Source organism: Eptatretus burgeri, chromosome 10, assembly GCF_056783735.1.
Source record: "Eptatretus burgeri isolate ZD-2024b chromosome 10, Ebu_testis_v1, whole genome shotgun sequence".
Taxonomy (NCBI): Eukaryota; Metazoa; Chordata; class Myxini; order Myxiniformes; family Myxinidae; genus Eptatretus; species Eptatretus burgeri.
Window position 1 is genome coordinate 65,275,561 of NC_140970.1, and position 19,342 is coordinate 65,294,902.

The 19,342-nt window shown below is 38.6% G+C and overlaps 1 protein-coding gene across 1 annotated transcript in view; it reads right to left on the bottom strand.

Annotated features, from left to right (window-relative positions):
• Window positions 1-16,982, bottom strand: part of LOC147018733 (uncharacterized) — a 127,272-nt gene extending 110,290 nt beyond the window's left edge. The window contains exons 1-10 of the mRNA XM_085898745.1: window positions 16,940-16,982; window positions 16,431-16,550; window positions 14,366-14,491; window positions 12,412-12,528; window positions 11,987-12,100; window positions 10,472-10,585; window positions 7,291-7,404; window positions 6,979-7,092; window positions 2,438-2,557; window positions 157-293 (exon numbers count right to left, since the gene is read on the bottom strand). The gene's annotated coding sequence lies outside the window, so the exon portion shown is untranslated. The remainder of the gene's footprint in view (window positions 1-156; window positions 294-2,437; window positions 2,558-6,978; window positions 7,093-7,290; window positions 7,405-10,471; window positions 10,586-11,986; window positions 12,101-12,411; window positions 12,529-14,365; window positions 14,492-16,430; window positions 16,551-16,939) is intronic.
• Between the last annotated feature and the right edge of the window lie 2,360 nt (window positions 16,983-19,342).

Consider the following 19,342-nt stretch of genomic DNA (forward strand, 5'->3'; position numbering starts at 1 on the left):
AGACTGGCTATTGTCTCATCCCTCTCTCAATATATTTTTCGAATTATTTCACACTTTTCGACATTTGCAGCAGACACAACTCAGCTGCTGTCACCTTACCCAGTGCGTACGTATATATCATCAAATAACAAAACCAAATTAATTTTCTTTACTTACATATAGTTTGTAGTAGATTGTGTCACCAAAAGGAATCCCATAAGGAGGTTTGAATGTTGAGGAAACAAAATCATGGCGTCCATGTGGATGTACAAGTTGATCTCCAAATGTATCATTATATGGGAAAAGGCGAATCTCTGAAGTAAAAAAAAAAAAGAGTAATTACTGAAAAGACTAAACAGGACAGGACTTGTCAGAACAAGTATCTCTGTAACTACCTTTGCCAGAACCTTGAAGGAGTAAAAAAAATGTTATGAGGTCATGACAACATGGATCTGGAATTGAGTTACTGTTTGTTACGTAATAATCAAGGCTTAATGGCAATGTGAGTCAAACAGGACAAGTTAAAGGCAAATCATCGCTGCTGGTGGTAAATATAACTCTTGGTGTAACTTGCACATCCATCATACATGCTGCACGACAAACCCGTTTCTTGGCTCCTTAAATGTGAGACAAAGAGTGATAAAAAGTAGAATACGTGAAATAGAGAAACATTTTATAAAACTCCAAATGATCACTGAAAAAACATAAAAGAAAACGAAATAATCACTTTAACTCCAAATAATCAACTCATTATGCTTGTTATTTACTTTCCATTTGGTCATTCTTTATCCCTCCCATTCTCAATACATCCTCACTGAACTAATTTTGCTGTGATATGAATTAATTTGCTTCTTACTCTCAAAGTTTTAATAAAAATCTTCAAATCCATCATTTTCCATATCTCTCTGTCAGGAATAAAACATGTTCTTCTTCTTCTCCATCATTTCGAGATCTGCCCCTTCTTCCTCATACATTTTTCTCCCAAACCTGTCGAACTCACGAAAGCTGTTCATCCCTTATTCAGACCTTCTTTCAGAGGTTCAGAGTGGTCAAAATATATTCAGAATGGGTTTGATGCCTCTGAACTTTCAGCACCACCTTCCTCTACGCTTTCAGTAACCCATCATTTCACCCATCTCGTGATATCTGTCTTCGTGTATCAGAAATGGGGAATGATGAGAAGTCCAGTCTGCAGAGATTGCCCCAGATTGCAGATACAAGACCATCAACTCCCCTTCACGTCCATTAATGGTGTTAACCCCTCCACATTAGTACCCTCCCAAAATTATCTCCTCCATGCCTGCTTCCTCCCACCCGTCCTGCTTCCCCTTGTCTCACCCAGCTTCCCCCTTGTCTCACCATCTCCCAACTTACCCATCGCCCCCACCCCTCTCACCCCTCTCATCCTGCATCCTCACAGCTTCCCCATTGCACTGCCTCTTCTCGACCCCACCCCTTCCCAAGCTGTCCCCCACCATCCCCCCTCTCAGTTTTCCCCTGGCTCCACCCACCATCCTTTTACTCTCACCCCGTCCACCCACCTTCCCCATGCCCCCCATTCCCTCTCGACCAGAGCTCAAAATGCACAAGGGTGGTGGGTCAATTCCCATCAGAAGCTCAAAAATAGCCAAAAAAACGAAAGACAAGGGCTGAAGTGCAGTGGGCTGGTTAATTAAAAAAAGCATTTTTTAAAAATGCAAAACGATGTTGGGATGGCATGTCAAAAAGTATGTAAACAAGGTAGGGATGGTCACAAGGAATTATAATGTGAAATTTTTTATTTTTGAATTTAAAATTTAATAAAACCTTTCAGAGTAAGAAGTTTACTGCTGTCGATGCACCCTCTTTTACACCACCTTATTTAACACGTTAAATTAGTTCTTCATGCCTGTTGTTTGTGTCTTTTTATGACGTTCTTTAAAACATGATTAAGTTTCATGTTTGGAACGATTTCCGATTTTGTTTGACTGCCAGGCAGGCAGACAGACTAAATCAATTAGGGTATGTTACTTCTCTGTGCGCATGAACGCTCGGGATGAGACTCCGTACAATTTGCCAAATAGTGTTCCGATTCATGTTCTAGTGTTCATAATATAAAATTCAATTGAAGTGAAGTAGTTACTTGATCATAGACTGACGTCTGTCTGTAAACTGACAGAGTGAACCAATTGCTTATTTCTACTGTGCGCTTCTCGCAAGGGGTAATAAACAGAGGATGCCGAAGGAAATCTGCACAAATGGTTGTTTCTTTTGTCATCCAAGCAATGACGACTCTTAGCTTTTGAACCACACATTAGACTTGGGAGGAAAGGAGAAACATGGGAGGAAAATGCTTTGCAAGCAACTGTATTATCCTCCTCACAAGGACCTTCACTCAAATATATCGCCTAAATGAACACACTTATTTGCGCTTTAGCTACAAAATAGCTGAGCCTTCTCGAAATAATTTGAAATTCACCTTTGCAGTTGATGCCATTTCCCTGGTAACCTGCTTTGCACGTGCAAGTGTAAGAGCCATCGGTGTTGTGACAAGTAGCACGGTCAGCATCACATGGGGTTGCATCACATTCGTTCACATCTACAGATAAGAATATTGTGTTAAAGAGCATCATGGTAGAACAAGATTGCTTTTTTTTTCATGGAATGTCATCAAATCCATTTGAAACAGAGCAAAAGAATGAGTTTATTGCTTCAGCATTTTTGATACATTGATTTTATGATGGATATGCAGGGAGTATTTTTGTCAAAGACTCTAAGTCATCATTATAAGGGTGTGAGGAGGCAGGGGAAGGGGTGGGGTGGGAAGAGGAACCCGACGTTGCCCGGTAATGCCAGGTACCCCTGCTAGTTTTTTTTTAAATACAGACGAAAACTTCAAAATATGGCATTCTTCTTCTTTTTTGTATGCAGCACCTGGCTGGGGGTAGCATAATTTGCTAGGGGACACAGCTGTGCCACTAAACAACAATCTCAATATTATTTTTCTCCATGAAGGCAGCGCAAAGTATCTGTGGCAACAGGACTGGCTCAAAGGTTTGCTTTGTGAAAGAACTTGAACACAAGATAATTATCCAGAGTGAGATTCAACTACGGCAGAAACCGAATCAGGATAAACCAGTTCACAGACAGATGTGTTGCCGATTCAGACATCCTGATGCTCAAAGATGACTTGCTCCACATTGTTGCATAATGAAGAGACAATAAAAGCTGCAACTCTGTCATTTTGAAAATTCTTTTTCTTTTATTTTATCTATGTATGTCTCTTTCTTTATTTATCTGTCTCAGGAAAAGTGAATTTTTCCAGAAAGTTTCCTTTAAGGCTCACTTCACTGTGCCTGAATGGGTTTGAGGGTAGGGTAGTCGCAGCTGAAACCCAAATCTTATCCTGGTTCCTCCTGATGACTCCATCTTTGCTCTTTACTTATTCGGGTTCCTTCTGATGACTCCAATGCAGTATTTGGTTTTACATTTGATTATGCTTGTACCATATCCTGATGCTGTGTAAGCTGTGTTTTCCCACTGACAGACCTCTGGTAGCTTGTACCTGTTGCTGCATTTGAGCCTGGGGAGTAACTGCTGAATCTATCTATCCGGGTTCTTTTCAATATCTTTGTTCTTTGTTCCTTTCACATTTCTTTCTTATTTTTATACATTTCTCTTTATTCATTCTAATTCTTGCTTTTTCTTGTATTTTATCTCTTTTACTCTTTATTTCTCTTTCTTTATCTATCTATCTTGGAAAAGTGAATTCTTGCAGAAAATTTTCTGTAAGGCTCATTTAATTGTGCTTCAATGGGTTTGAGGGAAGAGGAGTAGCAGCTGAAATTTCAATCATATCCAGGTTCCTCCTGATGACTCCATCTTTGTTCTTTATTTATTGGGGTTCCTTTTGATGACTCCAATGCAGTATTTGGTCTTACATTTGATTAAAAGCTTGATGGTGAATTCTTGCAGAAATTTCAGGTTGGCAGCAGAAGTGTAAAAGTTTATTTTCTCAAATATTTCTCAAAATATTTTGGTACTACTCAATTGGACTCACAAAAATAAAAAGTTTTAATTTGTGTTAGCCTGTTGGGCATTCCAATCTTAGCAAAGATCAAATGAAGCTTGTAACTCCGACTTCAAGTCATGTATACTCTGTTGAATCATCCATTGTGTAGAAATGTCCTCAAAAAATCATGAAATGTTTGCTCGTCTCCAAATTTATCTTCATTCTACATGTCATATATCATCAAGCTCAAGAGCCTGAGAAACTATTTTAAGGGGTTTGTACTGAGGTCATTCCAAATGAATACTCTTCCATTCCCTTCTAAACCTTGATAGAAGGTCATGGGAGAGTTATCATCAGAGGATGAACCCAGGTTAAATTCACATACGTCATGCGTATTTGTCCATTGTATATCAATGTCCTTGTAAATTCACATGAAAACTAAAGTAATGTCTCCAAATAGTTGAAAACTACAGTAAAGTATTGATTTACAAGCATGATGATCATGACATTAAGGGACAATTTCGCTCCCTCTGTGTGTGAGGACATATGCTGTTTCGCAGGTTTTTCATCGAGACGTTCTGATGAAATTAAGTGTCATTTGATTAAATCCTACTGTTGCAACCTGTATTGTTCACTTGTGGAACAATTTTGTTCAGTCATCCTTGCATAAAATCACTGTCTGTTATAATAATGCCTTCCAATGTTTGTTGGGCATTACGAGCCGGCAGAGCGCTTCCCAAACTTTTGTGAATCATAAGGTGATGGCTTTTCAAGAATTGCTCAAGGAGTCAGTGTATAGCTTCAGAAAACGTGTCATTCGCATTGATAACATGCTCGTGAAATCATTCATTGTTGTTCGTCTTCGTGCTTCATCACTTGCGCAGGGGTGAAATGATCTCCTTTTTGTGTAAAATTCATATTTTACAGTGATTATTGATTGATGGACTTTGTGTGTGAAATAGTTATTATTATTATTATTATTATTATTATTATTATTATGATTATCATTTTTAACATCTTCCAGAATGTCAACTGGCTCCACCATGAGCCTTCGTTCAGCATGAATAAATAAATGAAAAATCACTCATAGAGTGACAACTTGGAAAAACAGCACAAAGTATAATGGCACTTGGTAGAGCGCATGCTTCTGCCAGGTGGAACAGTTCACGTTTTGTATCCCACTGATGAGCTGGATCCGAACTAAAATCCAATCCGCTTGTTATTGTCACCTATTCAACTCATCCACCTTGTTTTGTCACAACTCGTCCACAACTTTTTTGAGATAAAGTGATACATTTAGTTTTTGGCCTTATCTATCAATTTTAGAAATTATGCCTGTGTTGACCTTTTGTCCTTAAAATTAATGCGTAGTTGAATTCAGCAACCTGACATGAAAATGCTCTTCAAATTTCAAGTCAATCAGATGAAAATTGAGGATTTTATAAAATTTAACCCAAATTGGCCTTTTGGCTTATTTTGACCTTTTGGCCTATGTTTACCACAACATTAATAGGTGGTTGAATTCATTGACATGATTTTCAAATGCTCTTTAAATTTCAAGTTCATTGGATTAAAATTGAGGATTTTAGAAATTTGTCCAATGTTGACCTTTTTGTCTATGTTGACCTTTTGGCCTATGTTTACGTCAAAATTAATAGGTGGTTGAATTTGGTGACCTGCTATGCAAATGCTCTTCAAATTTCAAGTTAATTGGATTGAAATTGAGGATTTAAGAAATTTGGTCTATGTTGACCTTTTCAATGATGGTAACACAAAATGAATGGGTGGTTGAATTCAGTGACCTCATATGTAAATCCTTTTCAAATATCAAGTCAATCAGATGAAAATTGAAGATTTTGAAAATTTGGCCCAAATTGGCCCTTTGGCCTATGTTTACCTCAAAATTAACAGGTGGTTGAATTTGGTGACCTGATGTGCAAATGCTCTTCAAATTTTAAGTTAATTGGATTTAAATTGAGGATTTAAGAAATTTGGCCTATGTTGACCTTTTGTTCTATGTTGACCTCAAAATTAAAATGTGGTTGAGTTCAGCAACTTCAAATGCAAATGGTCATCAAATGTCAAGTCAATGGGATGAAAATTGAGAATTTTTGAAAATTCGTCCCAATTTGGCCTTTTGGCCAAAGATGATCTCAATATTAATAGGTGGTTGAATTCAGCGACCTGATATGGAAATATTCTTCAAATTTCAAGTTAAACGGATGAAAATTGACAATTTTAGAAATAACTTTAAAATTTGGCATATTTTGGGATGAGCTTATGGCCTATGTTGACCTTTTCACCGAAGATAACCTCAAAATTCATAGGTGGTTGAATTCATTGACCTGATTTGCAAATCCTGTTCAAATTTCAAGTCAATCAGATAAAAATTGAGGATTTAAGAAAATTTGGCTCAAATTGGCCTTTGGACCAATGTAGACCTTTGTGGTCAACTGAATTTTACGAAACTTCAATGCAGGACCGTCGCAGGGTCGGTGACATTAACCTCTGAAAATTTCAGAACGATCGGTTGAGTGGTTTGGGCTGGAGGTGAGCGGACAGAAAAAACAAACAAACAAACACACACACAAACAAACTGAGGCGATAAACATACTTGTCAAAATTTTTGATTTTTTGCGAAGTAATAAAAACTCTCCTTCCTGCCCCCTTGCTTACGATGGCAAAATAGATATAATAATAATAATAATTCAAAAACTGAAATTTACACTTCATTTGCCTAATTGTCCATCACTGTCAATGTTATCGTGAAGCAACACAGCTGTGTCCACTGTGTTGTGGACACAATAGTTAATGGTCGTGACGAGCATAATAATGTGTGATCATCTGAGGAATCACATCAGTCCTGTCATCTGAGGAATCACTCATTTCTTGAGGCATCGAAGGCCCTTGTAAAATTGTGTAAATCTTCACTCATCATGACTTTTGTTGTTGTAATTGATGAATGGTACAAAAAGTTGCTATTTTTAACAGAAAGCATGTACACACACCTTGTTTGCAAAGGGTTCCAGTCCAGCCAGGTTTACAAATGCAACTGAAGTGATTGATGCCATCGAGGCAAGTTCCACCATCGTCACAAGGCTTTGAGATGCAGTCATCAATATCTACAGAGGGTAAAAGCACAATGTACAGCATGCATGATGACCATAACATTTCTTAAGGGAAATACAATTTTTTAAAGATATCTTGAACAAACGATTATTCTTTAACTTCCACGAAAAAGAAAAAAATAATCTGAAGGTGTAATTACTTGTTGATGGAAATTCGAGGACATAATTAAACAGGACAGTCTAAGTACTCACTGATTTCACAATATTTTCCGGTGTACCCAGGAGTGCAGGAACACCTGAAACTGTTAATGAGATCCAAGCATGTGCTGCCATGCTGGCAGGTTCTACCCTTGCAATCATTTCGGTCTGTAATGATCAACGCAAAGGGTAATATGGTCAGTTGAGAAGTCAAATGTGTACTTGCAAAAAGCAGATGTTGCAGCGAAAATAAGTTTCAATCCTTGTCGATGATAAAATATTTTCACAGTTCGAAAACGTCCAATGTTGTGCATCTGTTTCATTCATGTGCGTGCAGTCTGGAGAACAAAAACGTCTAATGTTGTGCATCTGTTTCATTAATGTGCGTGCAGTCTGGAGAAGCATGCGGTCTTACCGCTCTTCATAAATTGAGATTTACAAGGATTTACAAAGAACTGCAATGCAGGAAGAGGCCATTAGGCCCATTAAGCCTGCGCAACATGCCAAAATCTTCATACCACCCCCCCGCCCCCCCCCCCTACCAACGACCGAGCTGCTACTTCCAGATCCCCATCCAACTCAATTTTAAAACTATTCACTGAATCAAGTGTCACTTTCCTTGCAGGGATACCATTACATCCTTGCAGACACTCTTTGAGTGAAAGATCCCTGCCTTACGGCTGTCCCAACTCTCCTCTTATATATTCTTAAACTGGCATCCCTTGCTCTGTCAGTGTCCATTCTGCTTATTTTGTCGATAACCATAATTCTATCAAATACCCTTAAACATCTCTATCAAATACCCCTCAACATCTCGATCAAATACCCTTGCAATCACCTCCTTTCTAATGTAAAATGTCGTGTGTGTTTTATCCACTCCTCATAGGTACATGTAGCTCGACATGGGATCAATGTAGTTGCTCCATACTGTAGCCTCTTTATGGCAGTTATATCCTTCCTCAGAAGTGATGACCAAAACTGTACACAATATTCCAGATGGGGACTCACTAAATCCTTGTTTAGAGTTCACACTACCTCTAATGTTTTATAATTTATCCCCATACAAATAAAACCTAAAACCCTGTTAGCTTTACCGATGGCTGCCTATCACTATGCTGTCTGCTTACCCCACATCTATTCACACCCCCTGATCCTCCTCCTGTGTCACGTGCACCGTGATGTCCCTTCCATTATGAAGTCCCTAATTTCATTATTCCTACCAAAACCCAGCACCTTACATTTATTCATGTCAAACTGCTTCTGCCAATCCTTTGACCAATCCCCGAGAGTATCTAGACTTTCCTAAATCTGATCATCCCCTCTCTCTTATCTACCTTACCTCCAAGCTTAATGTCATCTGCAAATTTGGAAAGCCGGCTCTTAACCCCACATTCCAAATTGATGATGTAAGTTAACAACAATAATGGTCGTAGAACTGATCCTTGAGGTATCCCAGTACTTACATCCTCCCTGCCAGATGTCCTCCTGTTCATAGCCAATCATTAGTTCCCACCACGAAACCAGTATCTCATCCAGTTAGTTCCCTGACCAGCCACTCCACAAGCCCTCAACCCATTACCTTAGTCAACAACCTCATCTGTGGTACCTTATCAAAATCCTTCTGAAAGTCAAGATACACGACCATCCACTGCACTTCTCTCATTCACCAAGTGAGAATCTGCTTCATGTAACTCCAATAAATTTATTAAACATGATCTCCCTTTGGTGATTCTGTGCTGAGTGCTGACTACCTTTAATTACTTTGAAATTATGCAAATGGTTCCCCAACCTTTCCTTAATTAATGTATCCAACACCTTCCCCCATGAGCAAATTAATTGTCCAACACCTTCCCCCATCTTCCCCTATAACTAAAGTCAAACTCACAGGTCGAAAGTTCCCCAATTCCTCTCTGGTTCCTTTCTTAAATAATGGAGTTACATTTTATCCTCTCTAATCCTCTGGTACGTGTCTTGACTCCAACAAGCTGTTAAAGATATCCGTGAATTGATGTATGTACATTGTACATATTATCTGATGTCGGAGCTTTATCATCCCCTTTCCAAGCCGTTTCTTCACTTACTCCACTCCTATTTGGATCTCTTCTGGAAGCCCTTGCTCACCTCTGAGATAGATACTCTCAGCTATTGGAAGTTCCCTTGAATGTTCCTGTCTTAATGTGGAAGAAAAAAACTATTTAACAAGTCTGCCATCTCCACCAGCATCATCAACTACCAATTCTCCTTTGCTATTTCTCAAGGGGCTCACACTTATCTTACAACCTGTTATTTACCTCTTAGATACTAAAAGAATGCCTTGCTGTTATGTTTAATATTTTGGGCTATGTTCTTTTCATATTCTCTTTTACCTTTCAAAGTTATTTTTGAACTCGACTCTGAAACTGTTGTGAGTCACCCTCGTCCTGTTGTTTTGTACTTAAGGAATGCCGTCAGCTTATCCTCCTTAATAGCACTGCTTCTCTCCCTGTTCATCCACCCTGATCTCTTTCTTCCTCTACCTTAACACCTCACTGGAAGATACCAACTCTGCTCCTTACACATTTGCTCCTTGAACGTTTCCCTGATGCAGATTGTGCACTCGTTAGCTTTGCCCAACAGAGAGCACCTAACTCTCTTCTCATACCCCCAAAGTTTACTTTCCTGAAATCTAGCAGCCTTACCCTACAACTCTGAACTCCATATCTCATCAGTGGAGTTACACACACTATGATGAATGTTTTCGGTTTAAATCCCACTTGTTATGTGACTTGATCACCAAGTCAATGGCTTAATGAAGTTGATAAATAATATTAACAATGTTTCCATAATTTCTTTTAAAGCTTTTACAGATATTCTCATGGTTTATTCTGTAGATTTTGTGTGGTATTCATATACACATTAATTGTCACTAACATTGTATCCTCAGGAAAAATAATGAGGAAAATGATTTTGTTAAAGGCTCAAATTGTTGTTAAATAACAAAACGGTTGAAGCTTTGTTGCCCTAGCCAGAGAATTACTGATCTTTCTTCATGTACAAAAACTGCGTTCATTGTGCTTCAATGTCCTTATCATTCAAGCAGTCTCTCCAAAATCACCACCACAAGAATGGTGACAAATAAGAAGTGAAGGAAACGCTTGAAACCATTGTTGTGACTTTTTAAATATCAACTTTGAAACACATGGGAAATATCTTGTTGTTTAAATGTAGAATTACATTAAAATATTAAATCACTTACTCTGTTCACAGTGTTTCCCGCTCCAGCCTTGGTCACAGATGCAGTTGTAGTTACTGACCTGATTGTTGCAGTACCCATTTGCACTGCACGAGATATTTACACAGTTGTCAATAACTGTGGGGTAGGGAGGGAAAAGATTAAATTCACAAGCATGAGGTGCGGTAAACAATGTCTTCCAATAAAATAATGGTCAAAGTTTTAGGCCTCATCAGCACAGCACAATGATGATGATTCATTGGATTTTGATCACCAACGAGCAACGAGACTGTCAAAAGCATATTGTTACCAAGCTGTCAGGTTTCCTTGCAATGGCTACAGACAACTTGACCTGGCTATTTCATCTGAACGTGAATTATTGCAATGGTTTCTGGCAGTATGAATTTCCAAGGGCCAATCATTCCAATTTGGTAGTGAATCTTGCATTCCAGATAAAATCTAGTATTCATGAAATTATTAAATTTGGTTTCATGTCAATCAGTGAAGTGTTACTGAACACAATAAATGCAACCATTTGCCAGATACGAGAAGATGCCAAAACAGAAAAATTTTAATGTCTCTTTAAAATAGAAAAAGAAACAAAAGTGAATTTCAACTTGCACACACTTGCTTCTGATGATTGATCGAAATCAAAAAACAATTTACTCAAAATATTTCCTGGTGCAGGGATAAAAACTTGGGAATCATGCCGTCTGTCTATATGATTCTATAAACTATGGAATTTGTTTCCTTTTAAGATTCTTGCAGCCACCTCATATTCAGAAATATATAAGAAACTAATTTGATTTGTTGATTGATCAATGAACAGTATTTGGGAATTAGATGCAAAACCAGTTCCCAGAGAAATACAATCTTAGAATCTGAATTGTTCAATTAAATAAACCCAGATAGCTCGTTAATGGTTTTCAGGAAAAGATGAATATTTGTTTGTCCTGCCTGATCTGGTTGTCATGTGATGCCAGTTTGTGGTTAACTCTGAAATGGCCACGTGATTCAGTGGGGATGCTAAATGCTCCCTTGAAGCCGTGCTGTTTCATTTCAAATTTCATAAAACAATCTATTTCATGAGCTTTTATAAAATCAATATAATAACATGTTTATTGATAATATTGTGCTATTAAAGATTGTTCTTGGATAATGTTTGAATTATTTTATGTTCATGTAAAATAATTGGAAAAACACGGTCACAGTTCGGTCCCGATTTATCTGACACTTCCAAGCTGCATGTACATTTTCCCACAAAATAAAAAGATTTCTCCAATAATGTCCTTCTCATTATAATAATTTCATGTAATTTCATACATCCACATACGAGCCCATTTATCCCCTCATATTTGTTTATTTTGACTGTTGAATACAATCAATGACCAACATGTACAATTAATTCTGTACTTTTGTTCAAATGAATTGCTGATTATAAATTTGAACTCTTTTTGTTGAGGGAAATTAGTGCGTTTGGAAAAAACATAAAACATAAGGAGGGTTCTGGTGGGTCTGCATGCACTTGTATGAACTCACCCTGATCACAACGCTTGCCTGTGTATCCTTTACTGCACGCGCATTCAAATGACCCATCAATGTTGTTGCACTTTCCATTATTCAAACAGGGCCTTGTTTGGCACTCATCCACATCTGGCAGGAGAGTAAAAAAAAACTATTTATTAAGAGACCCCACAAGACAATACAAAATGCATATTCTCAGTTAAAATCTACCTTTTAAAAAGAGGATGTGATAGATAGTTAAGTTGTGATTGATTGATGTGACAAGTCATATTCAGGAATGGCCATGAAAAAAACAAACAACACAAAGATATCTAATCGATTTATTCTGCAGATACAAATGCCTCAAAATTAGGATTCTGCATTCTGGCAATTCAAAAGATATGTTTGTTGGTGAAATCGTGCTTATTTTTATTTCTTATAGAAATGATAACAAATCCTACCTTCATCACAATGTTTTCCTTTCCACCCAGATGCACAATTGCATTCATAGCTGCCCAATGTGTTGCGACACGTTCCTCCATTCTTACAGAGCGACGTGGCGTTACATTCATTGTTATCTGAATCATACAAAACATCACAATACAACTTCAGTCGAATGAAAAAGATTTCGTCAATTTATTTTTCATTTGCTATGTAATATTTTCATGAGACCTCTAAAATGTTAATGATGTAGCATATAAACAATGGACTTCCAGGTTTTGGCAATGCAAAGAATATGCTGTTCACCCAAGTTCTGACTTCATCACTATACTCACACCTGACTCTGATACCCATTTTTCATTGAAGAAAAACAGGCAAGGCCAACCTGGGCCATGTGGCATTGTCCAACTGACTCAGCAAGGACCTGCTTTCCCTTTATGAAATATCATATTCCGACTCATTTACTGATATATGAAGACAACATTTTTTTTCTCTGTCTGTCTCTGTCTGTCTCTGCCTGTCTCTGCCTGTCTCTGCCTGTCTCTGCCTGTCTCTGCCTGTCTCTGTCTGTCTCTGTCTGTCTCTGTCTGTCTCTGTCTATCTCTGTCTATCTCTCTTGCTCTCTCTCATTTCTCACCACATTCCTTTTTCAAAATACCTTGTTAATAAAAATTGATCCTTTAAAAGAAACAAAAGGGGGAACCACTTGGAATCGATTTACTTGGAATAAAAATGCATTAGTTTAATCACAAAGTTGCCTGTTCTGCAACCCTCTTTCAAATTTTGAAGAACAAGATGCGCTCATGGTTTCTTCACGCAGTGGTATAAACGGAAACATGTATTATTGTACCAAAACAGTAACCCTTTAGAAGGACACAGAAGAAGTACAGAAACTTATATGTCACAATAAAATTCTCAAAGCAACAGAAAAATACACAAAAGTATGTGGAAGGAGCACACAAACAACAACCACAACCACATCCACAGCTAATCGGAGTTAATCCAGAGCTAACAACGCCATGAGACCCATGCTCCCTCTTATGACTCCCCATTTATTTTTATTTATTTTCCTCTTCCAAGAGTATGATCTAGCGCAACTATTAACGTCAGAAATTTGTTTGGGGAAGTTGTCACAAGAGGATTGAATAAAACTGAAAACGACGGCTTGGACAGCATTTGTTTGAGTATCACAATAGCATTGTTTACATTGGAGGCAACGATGTTGTTAAATAGTGCAAAGCACTCCGTTTCGTTGGATTTGGAGCACTTGCTTGAGCATTTTGAATCAAGTAAGCCACTTGGCAAGCGGTAAGCAAGCCTCTTGATAACAGTACAAGCTAAAGGTAACACACATTTCTCCCATGCACACTTGCAAAATCCTGCAATTAATTCATTTCATGTGACAAAAATATCCGAATTATTTTCCAAGTTGCCAGCCAAACCCGGCGTCACTCGACTCAGAAGCGAAACTTACTAAGTTCGAGTTTGGGAACTCGTTTTGGGTACAGCACCATGCTGAAGTTTTTGAATAACTCGCAGGAGTACCTAACATTTCCCAGTGCTGTTCTAATCCTGTTGGCATTTTGAAGAAATCAAATTTTGTTTTTTTTCCATTGTTTTTGTGGGAGACTAAAACACTTCCCCACACCCACTAAGGAATAGAGTCAGGTATCATTTAATATTACCTTTCACATAGCTCCAAAAGCTGATAGAGCAATAATAATAATAAAAAATCCAAGTTTTTTCAAAATATTAAAATTTGTTTTCTACCTAAAACACTTCCCGACACTCACTGATGAACCTCTGAAAGTTTGACGAAGATCCGTTTGGCCATCTCTGAGAAAAATGGTGACAGACACACACACACACACACACACACACACACACACACACACACACACACACACACACACACACACACACACACACACACACATGCAATGGCTCTCTTTTAGTATAGATGAGCGAACTTACCAAGGCATGTTTTTTTGTTACTTGGGTCCAAAGAATAACCAGTTCGACAGCTGCATTCGTATGTTCCCAACACGTTCTTACAAAAATGGTGGCAGTTATGTGTGGAGCGTTTGCACTCATCAAAATCTGTGTACGAAAAATGAATCGGCATCAAATATGAATTACCACATTTATCAAACAGCAATGTGTTATGATGAATAGAATAACAGGATAATAAAAAACTGGTTGAGATAAAACAGACAATTTTAAGTGATTTGGTTTGTGAAAGAAGATGCAGCTGTAATATCGATAACAATCTTCGTTGTCATCATCGCATAGCATTAAATACATATTCAACAGGACATACACCAGAGGTGGTCTAAGCCGAGGATAGAATGAGTACAAAAGATTATGGGTATGGACAGATTATGATATGAGATTATGATGCACTGTCTTCTTGGGGTTCTGTCGTGAAGAGTCTGAATGAACATCCTGAGGAAAGTTGTTGCTATAATTGGAGAAAGAGGAACAAAAGAGTAGCGGTGTGCAGTGGGCTGAAATTTTGTGAGTTTAACCAGGTAGGGCTGATGGGAAGAATGCATGCATAATGGAGGAGCTGTGGATGGCCATCGGGCTGAAAGAGCCGCGGAAGCAAGACCGGATGATAGGTTGATTTAAAAAAAAAAGCAAAGTCCACCATTGGTTTGCTTGAGTGATGAAAGAGAAACAATGAACTTTGATGGTGGAAAATATTTAATGAAGAAAAATTAATATGAAGCTTCAAATCAGCCTTTATTTTGTCAAAATTGCAAAATGGGAGTGTTTTCACTGAAAACTATCAAGATTCTCAGAACCTTGGTTCAATTTAATGAAATGTACAAATCATCAGGTAGGTTCCAGCTTTCTGGTTACCTCTGTTTTCAGTTTCAGCTAAAGATTACATCATCATCATCATCATCATTACCACCAAATAATCTTGTTAATCATGTCAGATATATTATAAGTAACTTTGGAAATATTTTATTCACTTACATCACAAGAAGCAAGTGGAATCCTCAAAGTACGAGGTGATTCATGCTCCAATATTAAATACAGTGTGTAGATCATGGCACTGCTTGTATTGTCCAAATACAGTGGGCTGCTTCACCATTGAATTCATATTTTCCTTGAATTTACTGAAAGTGGTCTGCTTAGACATCAGTTTTATTTAAAATGCATTTTTTGTCCAAGTTTCCAAAAGGTCCTGTTGAATGAATTTGAGCACAAATAAATTGCTCACTGAAGTTATTCACCTGTACTTTGTCACTTTTTGAATCATTGATGTTATGAGAAATTAAAAATGCCCCATAAGTTGAAAACAATTATTAATTGTAATTGATAAACTATCATGGTTGTCAAACCAGACTCAGTGGCAGAATGGTTAAGGCATTTGCTCTGAGTCTGGGAGGTCCGATGTTCAAACCCCTGCCAAGTCATACCAAAGACCTTAAAAACAGTATGTGCTGCTTCCTTGCTTGATTCTCAGCAATGAAAAAGGATAGAGCATGGACAAACAACCATAGGTTGATAAACATTGTGTAGGGCTTGATGGGCCTTATGGCCACCTCCTGCGATGAAGTTCCTTGAAGGGAACCCATAACATTAATGCAGTTATCCTTTGCAGTCCTTGGCTCTCATTCCATTTTCTCCAAGGCAAGGAGTAGATTTTATTAATGATCAAAACCGTAATGATGATCAAAACGGCACCAGCACCTCATTTGCATGGCAGTAAAATACATTTGATTGATGTCTTTAAGATGATAAAATCTATTGTCTATCTTGTCCACCAATGCAGACTTCAAAAAGGCTTCAAAGTATTCTGTTGTATTTTCAACAGGGACACTGAATCATATCGAAAGACAACTTCAACAAAAAACATGATGTAAAAGTGCAATATATAAATTAATGATACATTGAATGCAGATTGAGATTTCAAACATGAACTCTTACAAAGTGAAAATAAATAAATAATTTCAACCAGTCATTCAAATTTCAAATCGGAAGCCATGACTGCATCATACATGATGTCACAACACGATTTTCTTACCAACACAGTTGAATTCTCCATCATCGAGTCGAAAGCCTGGATGGCAGCGACAAGTCCCCTGATGGTTTTTCAAAATACATCTCCCGTTTGTGCATGGCAGATTTTTACAAAAGGAAATGTCTGCAGGAAAAAAAATTATGGGAGAAGGGAAGTGGAGGAAAGGATGAGGGTTGGGGTTGGGAGGGGGAGGTATGATGTCGAAATGATCATGAGAATACAGCCATCAAAATGGACAAAGGCACACAGACTTTTTTCCGATGATACATTGTTCATCTTTTATAAACACAAGATAAAATTGGATATTTATCATCACATTGAAGATTTATGGACAAACTGGAAGAAGGCATGATTGTTAATTAAAGCTAAACATCTCAAACTGATGAACATGAAAATGAGTGTGATCATCAACAATTGTGAAATTATTATTAGTGATAATATCCTTTAAAGTTGAAATGCAATTCAAGCTTTGAGATTCAAATGATAATGCCACACATTTAGATGACTATTACCAGGAGTCGTTGTGAACAAAAATGTGATCGTAGACCTGCCAGAAGTTGGCACAACTGAAAAAAAAGAAAAATATTTCACGTGAATGAGTCAATGGAAATGCCTCCGCCGGTTAGATATCAACCCACCGTTACTTTTGATCTTAAATAAGGGTCACATAAAAAATTAAAGGTCACATCAAAGAGAGAGTGCGAGAGAGAAAAGGAAGATAGGTAGAAGAGAAAACATCACATGCTTCGAACTCGACTTATGATCTGCAAAATGATTTTCTAAGGGCACGTGACCTTTGACTTGTTGAACGCAAAACTGATTGAATTAGTTGATCTTCGTCTTGCAGTTCATACTTTTGCCGAGTTTGTTTGAAAACCCTTCAGAAATTCACAAGTTATCGTGGCAATAAAAATCTGCTATACACGCACACACAGCCGATCGGACAACCCAAAAACATCATGCCTCCGGTGCCATCTGCTATGGAGGCATAAAATCATCAGGTGAAACCAAGTTGATGCTATCACCGAGATTTTCTGATGAAAATAAATAAATACCTTCAAGGGTCATCTAAATAAATGTCAGTGTGTGTGTGTGTGTGTGTGTGTGTGTGTGTGTGTTTGTGTGTGTGTGTGTTTGTGTGTTTGTGTGTGTTTATATGTGTGTGTGTTTATATGTGTGTGTGTGTGTGTGTGTGTGTGTTTGTGTGTTTGTGTGTGTTTATATGTGTGTGTTTATATGTGTGTGTGTGTGTGTGTGTGTGTGTGTGTGTGTTTGTGTGTGTGTGTTTAAGTGTGTGTGTGTGCCATCCATAACTCCAAAACCAAGAAATCTAGCAGCCTAAAACTTTCCATACATACTGAGGGAACTCCAAGGGAGTGCATGAGTGAAAATTGGGTGTTTGGGTTGATTAAAACTTCAATTTCATGTGTGAAAAATGAAAATAATTCACGGCCATATTGAATTATATCATTTATCAGGCGCATTCTCCTCGCCTTGCTCTTGACGGGGTCTTAGAACGCATGTGTCCTCAGTAACCTCACTCGCCTTCACTGGGGCCTTAAATTGCCATTTTGTTCAGCTTGCTCAACAACGTCTTGAGTTGGAACAGGCCGCAACGGTTTATTGATGATAAAGCGCTCAAAAGGTTTTTTTTCTCACTTTCCTCACTCATATCATCGAAAACCGCATCTTCATCCCCACAAATCGCTGCATACATCGATTTTGTGAGTGCGAGAGTTTTCATATTAGGAGCTTGGAACGATTTCATGCATTGTATGATGTGATTTTCCATGATCTACTCTCAAGGACGAATTAATGTGAATAATTGAAATATAATTTGAGTTTGGAGGATCGAATGGACTAAATAACTCGAAATCCAGAGAGAAATCTGAAAAATGTTAAGAAATCGGTGATGTTTAGTTTATTGCGTTGATGTGTCATTACCAATCAGCTTGCTATCACTTGCCAAGCCAATCGTTCCTTATCAACCATTTCATTGGAGTGCTTAAGCCACTTGCCAAGCGCCCTGCAAAATTACAGTCGATAGCGGTACAGCTGGTGTCCCAATCAGGATGTACATTCTGCAGTTGCTGCAAGGGTCTCCACGGGTGTGTGCGCATGCTTGGTTACGAGGGCCGAGGTGACAGTTTCATACGTGTGTGTGTGTGTGTGTGTGTGTGTGTGTGTGTGTGTGTGTGTGTGTGTGTGTGTGTGTGTGTGTGTGTGTGTGTGTGTGTGTGTGTTGTTCATAAAGCACAACATATTTTCTCTGCTAACTCCCCTACACTGACACCTCTCTGTCTTTGTCCCATCCTTGCTCCACCCCCTCCTAATACAGTGCAATCGTGCAGCAACCTCCTCGCAAACCTCTCTCCCTCCCCCTACCTCCTCCTCCATCCACTCTATCTCTCTATCCCTCTATATCTCTCTATCTCTCTATATCTCTCTTTCTCTTTCTCTCTCTCCCCCACTCCCTCTCCCTCTCTCCCTATCTGCCTCTGGATGCCATACCTGCGCGATGGTTATGTCCAGACGGTGCGTATGTCCGGATGACTGTGTCCAGACGCTGGTTATGTCCAGACACTGGTGATGTCCAGACACTGGTTATGTCCAGACGGTGCTTAAGTCTGGATGTGTCCAGACGTGGTCATGTCCAGACAGACACTCCCCTCACAGTGCCTTACCTTGCCCTTCCCTCATGCTGTCTTCCCTTGCCTCCCCCTCATGTTACCTTCACTTGCCCTCACATTTCCTTCCCTCCCCTCATGCTGTTTTCCCTTCTCCAACCCCTCCTCGCACCCCCCTCCTTCCTTGCTATTTGCTATCTCACCCCTCCTAGGTGGTTATCTCCGGACGTGGGTTATGTCGGGACAGACCCTCCCTCCACACTGTCTAACCTTACCCACTCCTCACGC